Source organism: Lonchura striata, chromosome 1A (assembly GCF_050655825.1).
Source record: "Lonchura striata isolate lonStrDom1 chromosome 1A, ASM5065582v1, whole genome shotgun sequence".
In the NCBI taxonomy this organism is placed as follows: domain Eukaryota; kingdom Metazoa; phylum Chordata; class Aves; order Passeriformes; family Estrildidae; genus Lonchura; species Lonchura striata.
In genome coordinates this window covers 32,520,679-32,544,981 of record NC_140741.1, presented here as the reverse complement: position 1 = coordinate 32,544,981, position 24,303 = coordinate 32,520,679, and the positions used below count along the sequence as shown (strand labels likewise).

General features: G+C 35.5%; 1 long non-coding RNA gene across 2 annotated transcripts in view; it reads left to right on the top strand.

Moving 5' to 3' along the window:
* Nucleotides 1–24,303, top strand: part of LOC110484513 (uncharacterized) — a 164,575-nt gene that overhangs the window by 122,568 nt on the left and 17,704 nt on the right. Inside the window, exons 4-5 of one of the 2 annotated variants that reach the window (XR_002467776.3) lie at nucleotides 18,923–18,980; nucleotides 21,125–21,150. This is a non-coding gene — a long non-coding RNA (uncharacterized LOC110484513). Of the gene's footprint in view, nucleotides 1–18,922; nucleotides 19,349–21,124; nucleotides 21,151–24,303 lie in introns of those variants that run through there. The other variant, XR_014952149.1, reaches the window with a different exon arrangement.

Genomic DNA, 24,303 nt, shown 5'->3' with positions numbered 1-24,303 from the left:
GGTAAAATGTGTGCAAGATGTTCAAAAGGGAACAGGATTTCCTCTTGCTAGATGAGTGGTCCTGTAACTAACCAGAAAGACGGGAACCATCTCACCTGCATTCTCCTTCTCTAGATACAATTTTAATTTCCTTTCTGCATTAGCATCAGCTAAAGAGAAGACAGTAATGTTAAATAAGTAACTTAAAGCCTCATCTTTAGAATAATGGAAAGGCTGAGATTAGTCAGGACAGATCAAACTGGAGACTTACAATTATGTTTAACTTTGCATATCTTGGGTGAATTATCAACTACTAATTTCATTTTCTGAAATATGTATTGCCAATCTCTAGGTGTGCTTATCAATGGACTTATCTGCGTGTGCTTTTTAAGAATTAAGTATATAATAGATAAATTCTAGAAATCCAGTCAAGTTAGGATTTTCATAGAATACAAATATAGCAAACTTTGGTCCAAAAGTGAGATTAGTATCATGCAATTTAAGGTGCTAAAATAAGGGTCTATATAAAGCTACTTGTCTAGTGTTGATGAAGTCACTGGAATCAGTGGACAAGAGAGACAAAAACATTTAGTCATGATATTTAGCACAGACATTTAAGGAATTGTGCTGGTGAAATCTTACCTTCTTCCATAGATGAGCAAAGCTTTTGTGGAAGCTTTCATTTAGGAGGCTGAATATCACATTTTTTCTAGTAAATTTTAGGAGACTATGAGATTTCTAATCTGCTGACATCAAACAAACTGATATGTTTAAAAATGTCAATGTCCACTTTTTGCTAGTGTTTTGGACTCCTCAGTGGAAAATAGGAGCAGTTTACCAGTTGCTTATCAACATTTTAATCACACACCTGTTACAGGCTGGGTTCACAGGCATTTGGAAGCTTCTCCATGTCTTTCCATTAATTCTAGACATCATAAATAACTAGCTTGCAACATATATATATTTTGCATGGAAAAAAATTATTGTAGTGAATCTGAGTTCTGTGTTCTGCCTTCAATAATCTGTAAGATCTAACCTTGAAGTCATGTTGCAGTGGCTGCCGTGCCAAAGGGCTCAAAATTTTAAACTCTGCTGAGTGCCAAAGTACATTAGCCTGGGCCTGGCGTCACACTGACACAAATATGCAGAATCTGGCCAACTGAGAGGGCAGGCAGGGAATGTCTGTATCTGCCTTCAGAAGGCCTTGCTGACAATAGTCAGCTAAAGTGTTAATGCATGGGTGGCAGTGTCTTTAGTTCTACGTCGCTGGAGTTAGGGCTGTGGAAGGAGTATATCCAAGTGCTTTAAAGAACTTCAGCTGGGAGAAGTGGGAAACAGCTGAGCTTCAGTCCATGACAGAAGGAAAGTAGACTAAAGACTGGGTAGACTAGGCCTGATGTTATTGTATATTTCCTAACCCAATATGTGTCACTACTGAGTGCGGTGCTTTGGAATTTCAGATGATCGTGAATGTCTTAATCAGTGCAGGAATACTTTCCCTTTTTCTGTGGTGGAGGTACTGCAACTTTCATACACAGGCCTTGCTATCATACACCCATATCTGCATTATTTTGAGATGACTTTAATGTGTATAACTCTGTGTAGAACTGCCCACTTAGAAAATAAAATGAGGCAGAAGATGAATGCTGTTTATTAGATATGGAATGATTCAAAATCTTTACTCTGTAGGTTTAAAATACAACATATGCTATACTATACCACAACATACATACTATTATATAGTGTGTCATAAAGTCATTTGTAATTCTAGAAATTTTTAGACCTGAATAAATGCTGTGTTACTGAAGATAAATGAAAGTCCTTGTTTATGGGGTACTATACTGTTTTGTCATATGCTAATTGTTAGGTATATACAAATTGTTATCTTTTATGTCATGTATTTTAAAGTACCTCAGAATAGATGGTTAATGAATCAAATACAGCAGCAAGTGCATTTTGAATACATGAGTGTAGTGCTTGCATATCCCTCTGCCATAAAGCAATTTCTAATATACCAAACTCCTTTTCAGGAATTCTAGCAATTTATCAAAAATTAAATAAATGGCTTTATTAAAGTAAATAAGTGCAACTGTATTGTGAAAAGGAGTTTCTTATAGGTCAAGAAAGTAAAATAATTTCCAGGACAAGATGATTGAAATCTGTTTAATTGTTTCCTAGTCAAGTTTGTGTCCCCAGCTACAGAGTTGAACTTTGCTGTCAACACACTTAACATCTTAACTTGAAAGCTTATTCTTTCAACTAGATACACATAAGTGTTTATAAAAATCTATTCACTGTGATTTTTTTACATGTTTATAAATCTCATTTACATCATCCTGTCAGTCATTTAATCTTCTTGTAAGTTTCCATTTCTTAAATTTCTTCCACTTTTATAATTTTTAAATGCAAATACTTGTGAAAATCACTGTTTCTCCTACATTAGTGGAAAGTAATTTTATTTTTAAAAATACAGATATTATTCCTTATGTTTCATATCTGTCTGATATACTTCTGGGCTGATATAGAGCTTAATAATTTATAATTTGGAATCAATGAGAGAATCTGCATTTAATTTTCATTTTATTAAACTTTCACTGAATTTATTTGGTAACTTTTTTGGATATAATTAATCAAACTTGTGCCAGCATTTTATTTCTCAGAGTTTTTAGAAGAGTATTATTCCATATGATACAATTTGAAAACCTCTTGTATAAAATCACTTTCACATCAGTATTGAAATGATATATAGATAGAGGAAAAAGAAATCTCTTCTTTACTGACTTGCTGGAGTCATAAGTAAACTGTGGCACTTTAAAATTCTAAGTACAGAGGGCACAAGCTTTTTTCAAAGGTCAATGAAAGGTGGCAGGTTAAATTGCTCAGACACATAGTAGGAAACAGAAAGAGCAGAAAAATCTCTCAGGCTGCCTGCTTGAACCGCTAGACACAGGCCCACCCATAGTTCAATTTTCTGTCAAACCTTGTGTCTGTAATTAATCTTTCCTTTAACACAGAAGAAACTCTCTATAGGCACCTATGATTTATTTCTTGAAATACCACCTTCTGACCCTTTCCTGGAGGTCCTTTGTAACTTGAAATAATTTCACCAAAGACATCATTACATTTCTTACTGATGGGATGTCATATACTTACAAGCACTAGTAATTTCTTACATGGCGCGGCTCAATAAAACCTAGTAAAGTGAAAAAAAGGAAATATATTTTCTAGTCTTCAGTAACCTTATAAGCAAAGGCATCTCTGTATATAAAATCAACCTTATTAATATGTATAGATATTTACATATTGATGACTCAAATTAAAAAGAAACCTATAAAATTTGCAGTGTATAATTTGAAATCATAATATAAATATTTTGCAATGTAAAACATGACGGAGTATATTAACACTCTGTGCATGCACCTATATTTGTTGCTCTTCACCTGCTTATGATCCTGAGTGAGAGTTGTTGGCTAAAATGAAAAAAAGTTTGGGGAGTTTCTGAGGTATGTGTAAGGAAATTGAAAGCTGTGGACAGCTCACTGAAATCTGTCTCAATATCAGGCTGACCTTAGCAAAGGATCAGATTTTGCAAATGCAATGTCTAAAATGCACATGCAGAGGTTAAGTTTCCAAAATCAAACTTCAAGTTGTTGGCAGGGCAATTATGGGGAACTCCCTTGCAGCTGTTTGTACCAGACTTGGCCTGTAGTATATGTTGAATAAAGGACTACAGTTTGCACTCCAGCTTTCAGACAGCAAATGTTCAATAAGCCAGAATTATTTATAACGTACTAAAGTCTACTTAATTTATGTGGTGCTGATCTTGATTCCAAAATCTCCATCACATAAAATGAATGCAACCATTCATAATAAAGTGATTGCAGAAGTAATTTTCTACCAGTCATGAAATCTTTAGAATATCTCTCATGTATAAGCTAACATCTAATATCTAACATCTAACGTCTAACATCTAACGTCTAACAAAAAGAGAACGAAACTAAATTTGCTTTAAACTACTATATATTTTCCTAAAGTGCAGTATAGCAACAAATGTACCTTACTGTTCTGAAGCATCTGATCAAATCAGAAGGTTGTAATAATCTTAGATGTTCAATCAATAAAAAAATAGTTAATTTAAATAAAAATGAACTCTTTTGTCAAGAGTAATTCAAAGCAAATTAGGAGGGAGAAGGTTTTAACAGGGATAATTCCAGAAGATGCTGGCAACATGATCCATGATTCCAGAATCCAATTTATAAAGCTGTCAAGTAAGGAAGTAGCATATTGAGGTGTGGTTTTATTTTGTACATGATTCCTAAAATGTATTTGTTGAAGGCCTTATGCTGTCATTTTACTTCTTATTGTTGAAGATAGAAACTGAATGACGAATTAGAGAGGATGCACATTTCTCATTAAGAGTCAAAAACATTCACTATTCATGCAGTCTTAATTTATTAATCTATCTGGATACTAATTTACATGCTTTGTTCAAGGGAAAAAAATCGAGTTGGTACTATGTCATTATTTTTCTAAAGTTGCATGAATAATTTGTGGTGATTGAATTCCTGCAACAAATTAATTTTTTTGTCTGTTACTAAATGTCAAGACAAAGCCACAATTTTAGATGCAATACCTGGTAAAAATATTATCCTCATTATTTTTCCATCAGTAATGCCTTTAATATTCAATAGTCACATATTTTTTGGAGATACCTGATCAAAGAAAAGGTCATAAAGTTTTGTTTTCTCTCCATAAATGAAGAAACTGTATTCTGCCTGTCATGTCACTTATTATGTGGTAGATTTGTGGAGATGTAAGGTGTGTGCTGTCACATTTTTAAAGATAATGCTTTTATTCTGGTCTTATTGACTAAAGATGGAAGAGCTGGAGCAGAAAAAAATACAACTGTTTCCAGTTTCCAAGGATTCAAATGGATTTTTTCCATGCACATAAAGATTTATTCCATAAAACTGAATTTTCAGATCAGGATGAACAATCTCTACCACCACCCATAAACTGTGGCAGTGTATTTGAAAATTGTTATAGACACCATTCAGATTAATTAATATTTTCACAGTCGTAGTACCATGAACTTAGGTGATATAGGTGATATTTCTGAGAGTAGCACAAAAGTTCCATCCCGAGAAAAAACACAACTGCTTTCAAAAACTGAATTCTGCAATGAAAATTGTTTATCAGGAAAAACAGTGGTTTGTATTCCTGACAGATCTTTTCAGTGAAACTTTTAAATCCTAAATTTGTGGCAGTTTAATCTTGCTAAACAAAATTGCAAAACAGGGAAAATTGTTGAAGAAAAAAAAATGAGAAGAGAATTTATGTTACAGGCACCTCTTTCCTCTTTTGGGACCTTTTGAAAGTTAAAAAAAAACAACAACAAAAAAAAAAAAATCAGGGTAAGAGTAACAAGCTTTTGGGTAGAGTGTTGAGCTGTTAAGTAGCTAGTGAATTCAAGACACATGTAAATGAATTTCTCAAGGATTTATGGCTGGTCATTCTCTAGAGACAAAACTGGTCTTCTTAACCAAAAGCATGGATGTGATTCTACAACTGTATTATGGAAATGGATGGAGTTTCCACTGTAATTATTGCTTGTTCTATCATAGAGATAGCTTCCAGAATGCCTTATAGCTGCTTCATCATACACTAGGTAAGGAAATTTCACTTTTCCTTACATGTTCCCATATTCTCAGTCTGGTAATTCCTTTCCCATCATGGGGATTATAAAGTGTCAAACATATTATTTTTTACAAAAGACAAAAAAAGAAAACAAGAAGAAAATAAATTAATGTTATAAATGCTCACATTACCTTTAATGGCTTTTAGTGCATTGAGTTAAATTCACCTTTTTTTGCTACTCTCAATGAAACTCTCTTAGGCTTTATAAATACCTGCTCCCTTAGCTAGAATTCTCTATGATCCTGGGCTTCAAAGTCTGGTTTTATGAGGAAACCACACTGTCTCCCTGTCTCAGCATGCAATCCTTCCTGTCACCCGCTCTGGGGCCTGCTAAGCGTGGCTCACTGCACACAGATTGTTTGTGAGGCTGCCAAACGGAAGCCAGCAGCTCAGTTCAGCTGAAAGAGATAAAAACAACATTATTTCATAGCTATAAAAAAATCACAATAGACTTGTAAATGGTGCCTTGTACAAACAGGGCTTTTCTTCAGGAAAAGAATTGGTCCTTCAACGAAGACTGAGACATCTGTATTGTTCATTCAACCCTTGTGCAATGAGCTGCTATTAATAGCTCTGCATTAGAAAATCTTGCTATAAATAACATCTGAAATCTACTCCCATAACACCCTTTGTCTTTCATAAGCCTTCTTTGGGACATTTGTATATTTACCATGAAAAGGAGAACAAAACAACTTTGGATAAAAAGGGGAATGACTATATTGAATGATTTGGTTCCTCGGATGGCTTTCATTTTGTGGGAGGAAGAGAAGGGAGAAGAAAGACATAAACAATAAACATCTCTCTGATTTTTCTCCAATATTCTAGCTAGACTAACAGGCAAACAGATACAGCTTGACAGACAGATGATTGTCTTATCAACTGAAACCAACTTGGAAAGAGTATATCCAATCCTCCTAAAATAGCTAATTAATTGGGAACTAGTCCCTCTGTTCTCTTGATATGGGAACTTTTCACAGCAGATGGTCTGTTCCAGGCTACAAACTGTATATTAGTTTTCTCATCTTCCTGAAATGGAAGTCACTTAACAAGCCTTTCCAAATGAATGGTACCAATAGGAAAAGGCTGATGGTTTATCTCAGGAGGTAAAGATTTGACAAGGTGTTTTAAAGGTTTCATTTGTAATTTTGAGTCTTTTAATTTGAATAATGACTTTATGACGTCTTTTGTTACTTTTTTTTTTTCATTTCTGAACCTGAAGAATACAGTTTGCTCTTCTCTCCTTTTAGTGACAGTAATATTTTTGCTAGGGTGAAGCTAAAGGAACTATACAGTGTCCATTAGTGTTTATAAATCTGAAAGCAAAAATTCTTACTGAATTTTAACTTCATTGTGCCTTCTCCACTGTGTGTCTCAAAACAGGCTATATTTTTTCTAGTTGAGAACATAAGAATGTGATACTCACAGTCTTTAGAATAAAAGATTAGAAGAAAACAGTTTCATTTGGAAGAAAGATTTTCTTGCTGTAATCTTTTTTTGTCTTCATTCATACACAATGCTTATTCCACCTTTCATTGTTGAATTGAAGCTGGCTTTACAGATTTTGTTCGATATCTCACTGAAGAAGCTCTCCATAAAATTAACACCAATTTGTACTGCAGCTCTTTGTCACAGCTGGTTGTTTGCTGTTTTGGTGGGGTTTGGGAAGAAGATACTCTTCTCTTCTACTTCATTCCTTTCAGATGGTGTCCTACATCCAGGGTTATAAAAAGTTTTACTGTTTTTAATCCCTCAGTGATTTTGTACCTCACCACAGTTCCTCCAGGTGTCTCTGCTGTGCACCTAGAGGAAGTGTGTTTGTCTAAGGGTAAAAAATTTGAGAAATGTGATATACTTCCTGAGCCTCCTTTTTTAATTAAATATGGAAAATAAATTCATCTGTGTATGAAATCCCACAATGGTACATCAATGCAGTACTGCAGCTAAATCCTAGGCTTTCAGCTCTGTTTTGTAAGATGTCTCACTTGCAGAAGCGTAAAAAATAATGTTAAAGCAAACTAGTAAGAGGGACAATATATGTCATTTTATCTCTTATGCCTTCAGGTGAATCAGCTTGCAAGCATCACGTTTCTGTACAGCAGTATTTCTTTTCCAGACATTCCATAGTGCATGTGTGCATGCAAGTTCTTGTGGAAACAAGGTTCTGAAATTCTCCAGTCTGCGGTAAAACTCTGTGGTTCCAAGATCATCAACTCAAGTAGGTTATGAAATCCCAATTCCTTCTTTTCACACCTTCATCACTTAGCTGTAATGGGCTGGCAGTCCATAATTAAGCAGTTCAAGCATGTGCTCATCATTAGGCAAGATCTATATCTGATAGATTGAATGAGCCAGAAGTAGCAGGTGAAAAGAGACCACACCAGCAACATTTTGTCCAGCAGAAATAATCAGGTGTTCATTTCAGGTGAAGGCATTCAGATAAATCATGTGAGACAGAACTTCAGATGTGAATAAATGCTAAATGCAGTATCTTTGGGAGTGTTGGCCCTTTCATAGTTAACTATTAGTTATGTGGAGTCTAGGCCTAAAAGTTATATTTTCTCTTTCTTAATTTAAATTACATAATTGACAATATTGAACACCCTTTGGCCAGACCTATGGTTAACAAAAATAACTCATAATAATTATTGTAATACACATGAATTTTCTAGTAATATAATAGAATTTGCCATGCTGTGTGTGATGACAGAATGGCATGTTCAAGTTTAAATGTATCTGGAAAATATTTTAATGTCTCAGTTATTGAAATTAATGCTATATTTTGAATAATTGTAAACAGACAGATAAAAGGAATTTCCTTTTTTCCCCATTATCCTAAAAAGCCAAAAAACCTGAAGGAAGCATATTTATTCATAGCAGGTAAGTAATTTTCATCACAAGAATTCTTATTCTAAACAAACTGTTAACTTGAAACAGCTACTGTTGCATAGCTATAAGGGATCTTCCCAAATTTTGTGAATCTACATCCAAATAATGTTGATTTTATGTTATAAATTTGAATTGTGAATTGTTTTCTTTAAACACTTGGATTCATGGAAACAAAGGTATTAAATTCAAAAGTTATGGTGTAGTAAATAATACCAACTCTCTGTGATAAGAATCTTTATCTGCTGACCCTGTGATAGACATATATAAACATATACATGTTACTTACATATACATGTTTGGTAAAACACAAATCCAGGATTTTGGTTTGTGGAATACTCTATTATATTACTGTTTGTCCTGTAAGTAGCTAGGGTCAATAGAAAGACTTCCAAAGCAGACAGCTTGTCTCTGTTTGTTTAAACATAAGAGAAAAAATATTTCCAAAAGAAATCAAGCAGTGTTGTTAAGCTGATATTGAAAATTTTATTTATTATCAGCAGCCAAAAATTTCTACAGATTTGTTTTTCATGGGAAATATATTTTAAAAAAGAAGACCTCTTTAGCAATGCATTCTGTATTTTCTGAGATTATGAATGATATTAAAAATTTTAAATCAACATACAAACTAAAAACGTATGGAATATGAATAAAAGACTTTGTTTTTCTTTCATGAGATCAGTAAGTGTTGGAATGGGTTCAGGAAGTTGTATTATTTGTGAACTGTATTCCACAAGTTACCTAATTTTCTCAAGTAAATATTGGAAAACTTAATTATGTTACATATTGCAGCTCATAAAATGAAAAGATACTTTAGAAGAATTTAAATTAAAACTTGGTTATCATTAATCCATACTTCTAGGGTTTTGAAGAGCTATACATTCCTAAATTGATCTAAGATATATATACCCCAGATTTTAAGTGTCACATTTTAGCATACTTTAATGTTACATAACATGTACTATTTTTCAGTAGGTCCCTGCATCATCCAAATACTGAGACTTTTAAGAAGATGTTGGAGTTCTTCTGTAGTTTATTATTTCTAAATTTATTTCTTAGGGAAAGCAGAGGGATTAAGGAGGATGGACAGTTAGTATCCAGTACTTGTCTCTGTATCATGTCCATGACTATGTAGACTGTACATGTTTCTTAAGTTTTGTATCTTCTGTCAAAAAATCCTTTCCTCAAGTTTCAAATCTCTTGTTTTATTTCCACAGCATAATATATTAAAAAATATTTATTTATGTTGAGCTTTGTAATTGGTGATTATTATAGATATAAGACTGTTTGCTGAATGAGGTACTCTGGCAGGTAGTCCCTTACCATAAATTCGCCAAATTTTTAGGAATGTCAAATTTAAAAAGCCAGATAATAGTATATGAAAGCACAGAAGGCAGAATCTGAGTTGCTAAGAAAAGGGACTGCGTGAAGACAATAGTCTTATGGAAATCTAAAGAGATCTCCATTTACAATATTGACAGAAAAATCTATTTTCCTTCTTATCTAGTTCATCCAGAAGTTTGTGTTCGTGCTTTAATAAATGGGATCCTGGGGTGCACTACAGAGCATTGCCAGCAGACCGAGGGAGGTGATCTTGCCACTCGAGTCAGCCCTGGAGAGGCCACATCTGGAGTGTGTTCTGGGCTCCTCAGGATAGCAAAAGTAGGAAGTTCCTGGAGTGGGTCTGGTGGAGGGCTAAAAAGATGATTAAGGGACAGGAGCCTCCCTCTTATGAGGAATAGCTGAGGGAGCTGGGCCTGTTCAGCCTCGAGAAGAGACCACTGAGAGGTGACCTCATCTATGTCCATGAGTATCTGCAGTGAGGATGCCAAGAGGATGCAGCCAGGCTCTGCCCAGTGGTGCCAAGCAATAGGACAAGAGGCAACAGGCAGAACCTGATGCACAAGAAGTTCTACCTGAATATGAGGAAGAATTTTTTTTTTACTGTGCAGGTGACCAAGCACCAGGACAGGTTGTCCAGAGAGGCTGTGGAGTCTCTCTCACTGGGGATATTCAAGAACTCTCTGGACATAATGTGCAATGTGTTCTCACATGAACCTTCTTGAGCAGGAGGTTGGACCAGATGAAACACAGTGGTCCCTTCCAACGTTATGCATTCTATGATTCTGTAGTTATCTCATAAATAAATACAGGAAATTTGTTCTTATTATCTTTTTGCAGCAATTTTCTTTTAGTACATTTTTAAATTTCCTTGCAACTACCTGTTTTTCTACAATTATTTGTTTTCTCTTGTAAGCATTGTCTTCATATAACTTTGAGGATTATTTTTCTTAGGAATGCCTACTGTTTTTTATTTCAATATCTAAGCAAGTTATATTAAAGATTGTTCCTATTTTGTTCTGCTTCACTTTGCTTATAAGACTTAATAGAAATCAAGAGTATATGCAATCATATATTCTTTTTCCAAAACTGATGATAACTTTTGCATTTTCCAGAGTTGTTTTGAGTTTTGAAGATGTCTTGACACAGTATGTGCTACATATAAGAGCAATAGGCAGAGCTACATATCAAACATAATGAATTCAGACAGCACTATCCATAGTTACAGCCATTTCCAGATACTTTTGTCCCTGTGAATCAAACCTCTGAACTGTGCCAAATTTCTAGTTTCTACTACCACCAAACTTTTTTAACCATATCTTATTTTCTTGGTAATACAACAGATTCTAAAAATACTTGGGCAGTAAGAAACAATAGTTGTATTTTGAAACTTCATTGCTGAGCAAAACCTTTGTTTTATATAAAGGATTATATTCATCTCACTTTTTACATTTAGAAACCCAACCCACTCAGAATTCAACAAGAGAAAGTGCCTGGGTGATGCTTAAGCCAACTACTAATTTCTTTCTAATGAATTCACATCTGTTTTATGTGAGTGGGTCAAGATAAAGACCCTGTATGTATCTATGGAGTAGATCAATTCATGCTTAGATTCATAATGCATATTTTTGCTAGTGTGGGCTTAAGAAATTTTTCAATCATTGTTGGCCACCAATTGCTACTGGAATGTGCTGCATGTACTTGGAGATAATTAATCTGGTAAAATAAAATATTTGGAGGGGGTTATATTATTTCAGTTGTTCTTTTCTAAACCAGAAGTTAAAAATTATATATGACAGCACTACTGAACACACTTGAAACATTTTAGTGATTTTACAGCACACTGCAGAATGTGTGTATGTTGTTAAATCAGTGAAACAGTGCTCAGTCAGAATCCTAGAATTTAGCCCCTTAAGTTTCTATGTGATTCCTGCAAATGATGATGTATAGTAGAGGTTTAACATGGCAAAGCAAGTAATCATGATAAGCTGCAAGAGAATTCTAGTAGATAATTATTCTAACTCTCTTGAAAACCTCAGAATACATATTTCTGGCTGTAAAGGAAAGCATATAATAGAGATTATTTTGTACTGGAAATTTTATACAAAACTGGGAAATAAATTCATCCCTTAAGATTAAATGTGACCTTCATTATTGATCTGCTTTAAATTCCACTTCAGTTTAAAATAATCTTAGAATTTAATAATGTTTTCATTGTTGCTTTTAATTCTGCTACAATAATTCTTCTTAGATTCTAGTCTTGTGGCTTGGAAAAACAGTAAGGTCTATGCAGTGTCTTGGAAAACCAATGAGGAGAAGCTAGAGACAAAACTAACTTAAACATTATTTATATGCATAAACATCAAAAAAGAATAGGTCAATCCTTCTGTCCATATATATTAGATTAATACTAATGCCCTGAGAAGCAATTTGGCCTTATAAACTTCTTGTAATCAGACGCAGCTCACAGTCGTTTCTGCTTCCAGCCTTGATATAACCAGACTTTAGTACCATTTCCATTATTTATTCCATCAATATAAACCTGCTTCAATATCAGGAAAAAAGAATGTGAGAGAATGGAAAGAAAAATGCCCTTATGGTGGATGTCTGAGGCTCACTTACTGTGGTTTTGGCTGAAGTCTGGAGCTCATTGAGCAAGATGATTAATAAAGAGTGGGAGACAGTCCTTGTATTTGTTCAGAGGCTTACAAGAAATCCATTGGCCTACACATGACACTTGACAATTTCACCCCTTATTTTCCAATGAATTTTCTTAATGAAATGAACCGTTAAGACCAGTGCATGAATATGAACTGTATATGGCACATTACCTATGCTGCATTTTAGAAGCATGAGAAATGTGAAAATGTTCAGGCATCTGTGAACAGAAATGGGAAGTTGTGGAAAATAAACCCCTTTGTCCTAAAGAGCTTTCAAGCAATAATTCACTTTTATAGAAAGGTCTATCCTAAGGTCATGCTACCTTTATTTCATCGTCCCAGAACACAGCAAGGAAGTGAAGCTGGACATGACCTCTTTCAACTCCTGTTCATCAGAGCAGATAATGCAAACAACACAGGCCTTTCACTCCAAGGCCTGTGAACAAGATGGAATCATGGTATAATTTTGCCAGCAAGAGAAATCTATCAAATTGGAAGCAACAAAGCTTATTAATTTGTGTTTTTGTTGAAGTTATCTTTACTCAGAATTAATTACTGTATAATCTTAAACAAAAACCTGGTCTCAGATTAAGCATTCTCTAATTAACATGTTTCTCCATTTAAATGAAAACGTACATTAAGTTTTTGTAGTTTAGTTGTCTGTTCCTACCTAACCTTATTTTTTCAGTTAGACTAATCCTAGTTAGTTTCTACGATGAATAGTATCAGAAGTAGGCCATGGAGCTCTAAGGAAGCTAAAATCTTCCATTCTGATTGTATATACAGAGACAGAGTTAGTCCTTGCTTCACAAAAGTAGATGGCATTTACAGGCAGACAAACAAGGTAACCAAGAAAGATTAGGTAACAACAAATCTTATTTTGAAACTGGTAGGTCCTGATCTGTATTCAGGCACATTTTGTGTTAATTCAGTGTCTGTTTTCCCTGCTGTGGTAAACCAATGACTGTCTTGCAGACTGCTGCATTAGATTCCATACACTGTGAGGAGAATCATAGAATCATATAATCAGTCATAGAACAACAGAATGGTTTGGGTTGGAAGGGACTGTAGAAATTGTATTGTTCCAACCACACTGCTATGGGCAGGGACACCTTCACTTAGACCAGGTTACTCAGAGCACTATTCATCCTGTTCTTGAACATCTTCAGGGATGGGAAGTACATAACCTCTCTGGGCAACCTGGTCCAGCGTCTCATTATCCCCCCAGTCAACAATTTCTTGCTAATATCTAATCTAAACCTTCCCTCCTTCAGCCTGAGGACAAGATTCCCTCTTGTCCTATCACTGCATGTCATTATAAAAATTCCCTCTCCAGCTTTCACATAGGCTTCCTTTAGGCTCTGGAAGACTGCTTCATGATCTGCCTGGAGCCCTTTCCAGGCTGAATAGCCACAAGGATCTCAGCCTGTCCTCTTAAGAGATGTGTTCCAGCCCTCTGATCAACTTTGTGGTTCTCCTCTTCCTCCAACTGTTCAACCTCTTTGTTTTATTGGGGGTTTAAGAGTTGGATGCAGCACTCCAGGTGGGGTCTCACAAGGGCAGAGCAGAGGGACAGAATCATCACCCTTGACCGCCCAGTCACACCTCTTTTGATGCAACTCAGGATGCATTTGGTTTTCTGGGCTGCAAGTGCGCTTTGCCAAGTCATATTGAGTTTTTCATTCACAAACATTACTAGGTTCTCCTTCCCAGTGCTGATCTCAGTCTGTTCTGCATCCAGGTTGTATTTGTGCTTGGGACTTCCCCAACCCAGCAGCAGGGCCCTGCACTTGGCCTTGCTGAACTTCATGGGCTTTGCACAGGGCTACCTCTCAAGCCTGTCCAGGTTCCTCAGGATGGCATTGCTTCCTTTCAGAGTGTCACTGCACCCCACAGCTTGGTGTCACTGGCAAACTTGCTGAAGGCACACTCAATCCCACTATCCATGTCACCAACAAAAATGTTAAAAAGTGCTGGTTTCAATACTGATCCCTGAGGAACAGCACTCAATAGCATGATATTTTTAGATAGTGAGTGTCAATCTTCCACTGTACACGACTCAGAAAACAGACTGAAGAGCAGAGCAAAACCAGAAAGCAGATAGCAGTATTTTCATTCTATTCCTGGAAAGTGGTGATAGCAATGTGAAGCACTGTAGCTAACCTTAGGAAGTGATCTTCTGCATGAAACAGTGAATTTCCAGCCTATTTCAATCTGCTGTAGGTTTGAACCACTGTTAGGGTAAAACACCAAGGTCATATTAATTTCCATGGTGCAAAATAATAGAAAATTCCTGAATACAGAAACCATGCCAGAGTAGAGTTTGCATTGGCACAGAGCAGATGTCACTTCTTGGTTTTGTTCTTGGAAAATGGCACAAAGAGCCTGATTCTGCACCTCATGCAGTGATTCTCAGTGTCTTCTTACATTCTGTGGGAAAACATGCCAGCTGATGGCTTACCCCAGCTGCAGCAAGGAGTATGATACCAAATACTTTGGTTTAGTATCAGTCTGAGCAGAGTCATTCAATGCACTGCAATGCCAGGAGAAGGGGCTAGATTGTTCACCATGGCTTTTAAAAGATCTCTCTGGGAGATTTATCAAGACCACACTGTACCTTTAATCTCAAGGCAGAGCAGGTTCCACTAATCAGTATTTCTAACCCAGTGCTATTCCACTGCATGGTTAGGATAGGATAGGATAGGATAGGATAGGATAGGATAGGATAGGATAGGATAGGATAGGACAGGATAGGATGACAGTTTGCTGTCTTTTACTTTGAATGCTACCTAAAGAGATGAAAGAATTAGCATATCTTTTGATATACATTTGAGCATTTGTGACTTTTTTCTATGTACAGTTTTTGAAATATGGTATATGAAATTCTGAAAGGCTGAAAGGTGTGGCCTAGGAAGAAGGTTCACTTTGCATTTGAAGAGAGACATCATTGGAATTCAACCTAACAAAACTTTCTGTATGTTCATTTTCCTCTTTGTGTAAATAATTTCTAATGGCTGACACAGCTACATTGCTGGCTATTACACAGCTTTGGTGATGATGTGTTGGTTGCCTCTTGTTTGGTTAGTTTTGTTTGTTTTGTGGTGGTTTTTTTTATTCCTTCTGCAGACAGATTTTAGGCTTTTCATTGTTTACACCAGGTCTGAAAAAACAAACTACACAAAAGGTGATGATGATACTGTCTTCTGATTACTTGATTGGTAGATTTTGGGACAGATGACACTGGATACACTTTAGAAAACACAAAGGTAGCTGGCTGAAAGACTCAGATGTACAGGAAGCCCACCTTGTAACACAAAGGAAAGAAAATCTCGAGAGCAACTCAGACACTCAAACATCTAGTGCCTTTTGTGTACCAGAAGAGTATCCTCCCTGGCCCCAAAACATGTATGTAAATAAACTCTAGTTCTGTGCATTTTAGGACAGCCCATGCAGATGTCTAGGGCACCCCTGACAGTCTCTAATGACTCAGCTACTCTTTTTTATTATTACGTAGATTGCAAGCATGGAAAACATGCATCCTTTCTCCTTGTAATGTGATCTCTATGCATTCCTTTAATCTGTTGTTTAAAAAAATACTTCCTCTGAGCCAAGGGATATATTTGATTCGAGATTTAAATCAAGGAGAATGCTTGATTTCAGAAAATTTAATGGAGAACCCCCAAAATTTTACTAAATGCAAGAGGTCACTGACTTCTGCTTTCTATCTGTCCTGTAGCGTATCTGGTGCTCTGTTTCACATGTGCATATTGGATAATCAGTTTTTCCCATCAGTCTGAACAATTAATTACCTCTTTATGTACAGATTTCATGCATCCATAATGTAGATGACAGGTTATAATGTAAGTATTCTATTAATTATTCGTATTCAATCAGCTGCATGCTTCAATCAGAATCTTGTAAATAAGAAGCTACACACAGTTCCATTTCACATTCTAGAAGTAGGAGTCTTTTTACTACTCTCCACCTCCAGGCAACATCACAATTATACAGAAAAAATAAACAAAAATTTAAACTCATTTTACTGTAGTTTTGTTACATTATTAATATTTAAATACATATTATTAAAGAAAAATGGGATATGTGCTATAATAATGGCTTGATTAAAAAGAGTTCTGCTTTAAAATGGTAAGAGAATGTGCATATCTAAACACTCAAGGGTGTATAAACAGGAAATTTGTTTTCACTTCTTCTTTTATTCTTTCTTTAAATATTTTAGGCTTATATAATACTTATTAATAGCAAAAATGTATTTGCAGTGATGTATTAAGCTATTCTTTAAAGCAGTCAATGGTTTCTTTCAGGCCTGATGTCCCCTAAATAATTTGTCAGAAACTGCTGAATTTCTAACGAAATTTCCTTTCACCTTATGCTAAATGTAGAAATTATTTAAATAAGTAGAAAATTATCCACCCACAAAACACAAATGCACTGGCACTATTTTCTAATTGCTGCAATCATGTTGCACATTCTTACTGGTACCAAAGCTGGTGGCTCAAACTGGAGAAGGGATTAATTTCACTGCATCATTGAGAAGAGCGATAATTGTGCTCTGAGATGTGTAAGCAAAGTCACCACACTGTAGGACTTTATACCAATTAAATGGGAAAAGCTCTGGTGGTGAGAAACTAGTGAAGAATTGAAGGTTTTCATCATGTGTGGATTTTATCCTGTGTTCCAGTAAGAGACTGGTGAGCTGTATGAAATATCCTTTGTCATGTGGGTGGGAAAACTAATAATGGGGTAGCCAGCAATTGGTTGTTAAATTGGCAATTCTTTAATTGCCAATCTAGCAAATTTTCAGTTTATTGAAAAGTGGTAGGTTTAGGTGGCACAGGAACTGAAACTTCTTGCTCCTGAGAAGAAACCCAACTGACAAAATTAGATATAGCTCACATGATTGAAATGTATTCCTACAATCATTGTGGAAATAAATCAAAGGAATTCTGCAGCAATGTATAAAACTCTGTAATAGACACATTATTACATATGCGCCTATATTGTAACAAATAAATTTAGGGGAACTAATTATTCTTTTAAACATTAAAATGGGAAAATATATCTATTAGTATTTCCTGTTGGACAGCTAGAAAAGGTAAAAGTCTATGCCTAGATTTGTACTGAATTTCCTTAATCTGCATTTACTCTTATCAGCACACTTCCACAGTTGCAAAGTTGTTGCTAAAGACAGAAAAGGAAGCCTTTTCTTCCTTGACAGAGGGAATTGACACCATGGACAAATGTAGGTGGTCACTTTGGAGGTAATATGGAATAATAGCATGTATTAGAATAAAATGCTTTTTATTTTTTTAATAGACTGACAGAAATACGGTTTAACTATACTTAATACAGGTAAATTGTAATCAATAAAATCTAAATAGAGGGTATTTTAATCTAACCTTCAACTTGAATCACAAAATATTGAGATGAAAACTGCAAGAAAATGTAAAATATCTGTTGTGGCTTTTATCTATTCAGTTTTCACCAGCATCTTGTACACAATTCCATGCAAGCAGCTCATTACTAGTGTTGCAGACTTTAATATCAGAAGTGAGGGGGAAAAGGGGTGGGGGCTATCACCACATTATAACCACCAAAGTTATAGTTCCAACAACCGTGAGGGTGGAAAACATACAGAGTTGATACTAAAGTGAAATTTAAAGAATAAAAGGAGTTGCACAGATTCAGGTCTGCAGGTTTTTTTCTGCTCTGCTTAATGCAGTCATGAAACCTTCACTGGAGATGAGGTGACGTTATTTCTTCACATGTGGCATTCACTACCAAAATAGAAAGAACAGAAAAGAACTTAAAACTCAGTTTCCTTCTAGCTGTAGAAACAAATAAATAAACACTTTCCCCAACCCAGAACAAAAGCACTTTACAGATGTGAGTTCCCTTGAGGGAGGCCTCAGCCTGAAAACCACAGAAGTTCACAAAATCTTCACATGAAGATTTTTCATAGCCATGTGTCTGAAGGCTACATAGTAATGACAGACAGTAAAGCAAGATGAGTAACAAAGAGTAATAAAGTTGCTCTAGATGTTAGAGGGCACCTGAGTTAGTTAGGGGTGAGGTTTTGTTAAGAACAGGAATGAGCAAAAGAAGAAAGATGTAAGGATTGGGTTTTTTCCTTTTCTTCCAGTGCCATTGAGCATTCTAACTCTTCTGAAGAACCTTGTATTTTCAGACTCCAGAGCTTCCACAACCCATTTTTTTAATATAGAAAAAAAGGATTATATTGCCTGAGCCAAGCTGATGCCAAGATACTTGGTTTTTACACTCTCTTATTTTTCCATTTTTTATACTTCATAATACATGGAATTTTTTTTTTATTTTTTTTTTAGATTCCTGAGATCAAATCTAAGAGAAGGACTCTGGTTGAATCCTTTAGGTAACATCTAGGTAATTATTGAAGAGGTTCTGTCTCTGTAGTCATTGAGTCTCAATGCAAACTTGGATGTTATGCAGCTGTTGCTGGAGGGGAGTGTCTAATGTTGGGTTTTTTTTACAGTAACCAGCTCCTGGGGAAATTAAGATTCAGGTGCCTGCTTGAATTTGGGAATAGGTCTCCTATAAAATAAAGAAAGGCTTACAAGACATCAAATTAAGTAGGAAAATAGTGAAAAAAACTTGTAAACCTTTTAGTCTGTAAAAACAGGCTACTTAGTCACAAGAGATTGTAGCTAGGGCAATATGTTGCAAAAATTAAGCCAATTTGTGAAAAGAAAATTTTACTACCCTAACATAAAAGATACTATTTTTGCTATATGCAAAAATAGTTCAGCTTTAGTGACTTAATTATTTTCAGATTAAATCTTGATATAAATAATTAAACAAATATCTACCATACTAAATTTGTCCATTTCCTGCACTAGTGAGCTGATTACTGATGACTTTCCATCCACAGTATAGTACAACAGCTTATGTAAAGCATACACTAAAAAGGAAAGACCAATCAATAGACAATGTTTTATATCAACAAGGAGACTTATTTTAGAAAATGTCTGAAAATGGCTAAAAATATCAAGACCTTATAATAATAAGAAAGAAGTTTGATGCAAACTAATTTGAATTAGGAGCTGAGAGAAATCAATTAGATATGAGAAAGCAATTTACTGCTGACAGAAAGAAAAAGAAATAGCTGTGGAGAAGAATGAGAAATTGAAACGTGGAATGAAAATGGGGAGGTATCAGAAATGTTAATGACAAAGAGTAAAAATAATAAAACTTGTGGCAGCTAAGAAACATCAAGTTGATTTTGGCAGGATAATAGACCTCTTCATCACAAAACTATTAACAATGAACTTTAAAAGCATTGTACAACAGCTGCATCTTTGATTTGAGAAAAAGTAAGCATAGCAATGTGTTTCCTAACAGACTGCATGCACTAAACTATAAATGATGACTTTTAAACAACACCTTCTAGTGATGACTGCATTTTTATGAATAGAAGAATGTAATGTATCTATGAATCTAGAATGATATGAACCAGGGGACCTTTTAGTCTGCTGATAGTTTTTAACACATTTAGCAGTGTTGGGGAAGTATGAAAGGAACAGGAATGTATAAATCTTATGTCAATATTTAAAAGAGCAAACATAACCTGAATAGGTATAGCTGGAAGATATGCACCAATGCAGGGCTATTAATGGAATCCTCAGAAAATCCAGTGGTGATGAAATTATTTTAAAACTCAGCAAAGGAGAGCATTTACACCACAGTCTTATTCTAAAGACATAGAGAAAGGATGTGAACTTAAATCTTTTTTGGTTTCCTACTGATTTGCATACTCATTCCAGCTACAGAAGATCTGATCCATTCTGTCATATTTGTCTGAAGGCATTTGATTGCATTGCCCAGTTTCAGGAAGAGTGCTGTATCTTCTTTATAATAAAATTCAAATGTAAGCTTGGGGTCAAAATGCATGGTTTTCTGATCAGCTGAGTGTCCTAACCATTAAGGTAGCACACTCTGCTCCCTCTTGCATTTTCTTGACCTAGTAATTCTTGAATTCATGTAGACTGGCTTCACTACTTCAATGTGAGGTCAGTCATCTGGGTCAAGCCCAAAGTCTTCTGGTAAACCACAGGACAGATCAAATGAAAGTGTTATTCCTTATGGCTTTAGAAATTCTCTGCCTCTTAAATCTGGATGTCTTCACTGAGGAAAAGCTTATCTCAAATTTACTTGATAAATTTTCCGCCAACCTCAACACAGTTACTGATAAAACAGCTGATAAAATTCATCACAGTCTTCAGGAAAAAGAAGGCAATTTCCTGAAAATATGATCTGGCATATCTCAGGGAAGGGATGCCACTAATGCTATTAATGAAAGATTAAGTCCAACTCTGTAAGTCAACACCACCAAGTCACAAAGATCTCTCCATATCAAAGCAGAACACAGATTTATAAGGTTATCTATTCTGAGAGGTAGCCAGCTGATTAATACTACAATGATGAACATCAGATTTAAATTAAAATAAAAATTTAATAATAATTTATTCACAGATGCCTTGAAACTTATTTCTAATGTTTCTGTCTTACAGGTATCATGGGTCCCTTGCACCAACAGGTGATCACTATCAGGTGATAGGCGTGAAGATAAAAAATCATTACATTTATTACTAGATACATTTTTACTGTTCTACTAATATCTAATAGATCTCAAACTGAAAAAAAGGAAAATCTGCAGCCATCATTCTTTTGATTTAACCATTCTTAACTCACAACATTGTAAATATGATAATTTAGCTGCTCAGTAATTTTTCTTTATTTATGAGCTTAGTGGTTTGAGTTCTGAAACATGATGATCTACAATTAGTGTGTCAGTTTTGATAAAAAAGTAGAACACTTATGCCCATGACTCTTCTTTGAAGGACATAGAATCACAGAATCACTAAGGACTCGAGGATTGCTAATTCCAACTGCTAGCTTAGCACTGCTGTGCTCATCCTTAAACCATATGCAGACGTGCCACATGCACACACCTTCTGAATGCTTCCACAGATGGTGATTCCACCACTTCCCTGGGCGGCCTGTTGCAATGGTTGATAACCCTTTCTATGAGGAAATTTTTCTAATAGCCAATTTAAATCTCCCCTGCTGCAACTCAAGCCATGTCCTCTCCTCTCTCTTACTACCTGAGAGAATAGACTGACCCCCATGTGGCCACACTCTCAGGTGGCTGAGGAGAGTGATTAGGCCCTGCTGAGCCTCCTCTTCAGCAGGCTAAATAACCTCCACTCCCTCAGCCACTCCTCTGCAGACATGTGTTCCAGATCCATCATCAGCTTTTTTCGTTCTTCTCTGCACTCAATGTTTTTCTTTTAGTAAGGGGCCCAAAAAAAGAACACAGGATTTGAGGTGCAGCCTCATCAATGGCAAATACAGGGGGATAATCACTGGCCTGTGTGTACAGGTCACATTATTTTTTGATAGAAGCCAGGGTGCTCTCGGCCTTTTTGACCAACTGGACACACTGGGACGTCATTTATTTGATTTTTGGTGTCACCTCTTGTGGCACATGTATCCCTTCATTGCAGAAAACATTATCTGAACCAAAGGAAGGAATCCCACAGCATTTCAACTTTACCACTTGAACATATTTCCACTGCAAGACCTTTGCTTCATTGTTCTACCCTGCATCTCATTCTCAGATCCTTTCATACTGGGAGAGGTGCACAAACTTACTTGTTACATGACGTGTGATTTTACAATAGAAACTATTGAATATAGACAGATGATTATCTCCTTGTGGGCAATGATTTTTATTGGGGTCATTTTTTTGCTTTTGTTATGAAGTCCATTTTCCTGAAAGGAAAAATTTTAAGATGGTATTTATTCTATTCATGAAAATCTCCCACCATTTTTTTTTTTATTTTTTCTTTTTTTTATGTTGTGACTAGTATTCTTTACAAGATGCAGCAAAATTAGTACCATTAGCTTCAGTCTACACAGCATCTGACCTAGTGATTAGAGCCCTTTCTTAATCATCAGCGTCACTAATTGACCCTTCTTTTTACAAGAGTTATTGCAGTTAGGCAGCATTTCAGCCTGCTAGCCTCTCTAGGCTATTTGCTTCAATAAACTCAATGTCCTTTTTGTGTAAGCTGGGAGACAGATAATCATGTTGACAAGTCATATTATATAGCTGTTAAACATACAATCCTCTTTTATCTCAGCCTAAAATACATCTCACTGACAGTAAGAAAGCAGTATTTTTAACAGGTACAAGTATACCTCACAGGCAATCATAACAGGGAAAAAAAAAAGTTTCTTAAATAAACATTCCTGGACCATTTCTTTTATTGGAATATTATGTTAGAGGACTTATGTGTCTTTTTACCCACAAAAGACACTTGATTATTAAATTCACATTTAAAAATGAGATTAAAATATTAAAATCTCAATATGCTTTTTATGGTCAATACCTTGATTTTATCACTAGTTGAACAATCTGGGTTTTTTTTCTCCTATTTAGTGTCATGCTGTTTAATGCAGTCATGCAGAACTATGTAGATTCTTCTTTTCTTATAGGAAGAAGTGACACAGGGATAAGATGCATGATGACTACTTGTCTATTTCCAAGAAAGAAAAAAGGGTGAAAAACCCCACCCTGAATAAAGACACAAAAGAAATGTTTAATGAAACTCCTCATCTGATTATTCTGAACCTGTATTTTACCAAACACTGTTTTTCCACCTGGATCCATCTCTGAGAAGGTCTGTGATGTTCATGATCAGACTGATGGGCACGGGCACAATGTAGGGAGCTGGGACCATTCCTCTTCAGAGCCAGGACAGAAGAGTCAGTCTGTCCTTCTGTGCATCTCCCATTCTGGGGGCAGTGCCTGGGGTTCACCTGATAATAAGTTTTCTCTTCTGTTCCCATCCTAACAGTATAATTTCCTGAATATAACCTTTTACTGACTTTGTAATGCAACTTTCAAATCTAGACAGAGACAGTCTGTGTCCTGAGGGGTTGAGAGTAGAATTGGGCGCTTTTTCCCCACTGTAGGGATTAAAAGTGCAGCACTTCTAATAATTAGGCTAAAAAATAAAATACATTTGTATATTTTATTATTTTTCTATAATTTAATGTTGCCTCAGAAAATGCTATTCAGTCAAGCAAGCAATTTTTTCTTTTGACAGGCCAGTAAGATATCATTAATTTTTCATTCTCATCAATCACCATGGTAAAGGCCGTCTGAGAAGGTTTTGTGCTTTGACTGGTAATTTGTCATGACAATTTTGCAAGGTTGTTTTAATGCCTTCTTTTAGCTGATTGAAAATGTCTTATTTACTTCAATTAGTTTTACCAGTGAGACACCATGCTTTTATATAAAATGAATTGTTAATTGCTCCCCAAAGCCTAGGTAGACACCTGCTTTTCTATTAAAACACAGATCAAACTGCACATGTGGTGGGGGCTAAAATTAACTCTATTGTACAGGGAAGAGAGAGTTATGGCCTTGCAATGTGTAATGCAATCGATCTTATTTATGACATGAAATATTTTCTGATTTTCAGTGAAGTATTAGTTTTGCAATATAGAAAAAAATAACAAGCAGAAGCTGTTTTGTATTTACCGGTTTTCTAGAGACTACTATACTAAATATATATTTTTGTATGTGTTTTTATTGCCCTAAGTGATAGACGTTTCATAAATCCTTTGTAAAGCTGGTGAATTAAACAACCTTTCAATGACAATATTTTAAAATTAACTA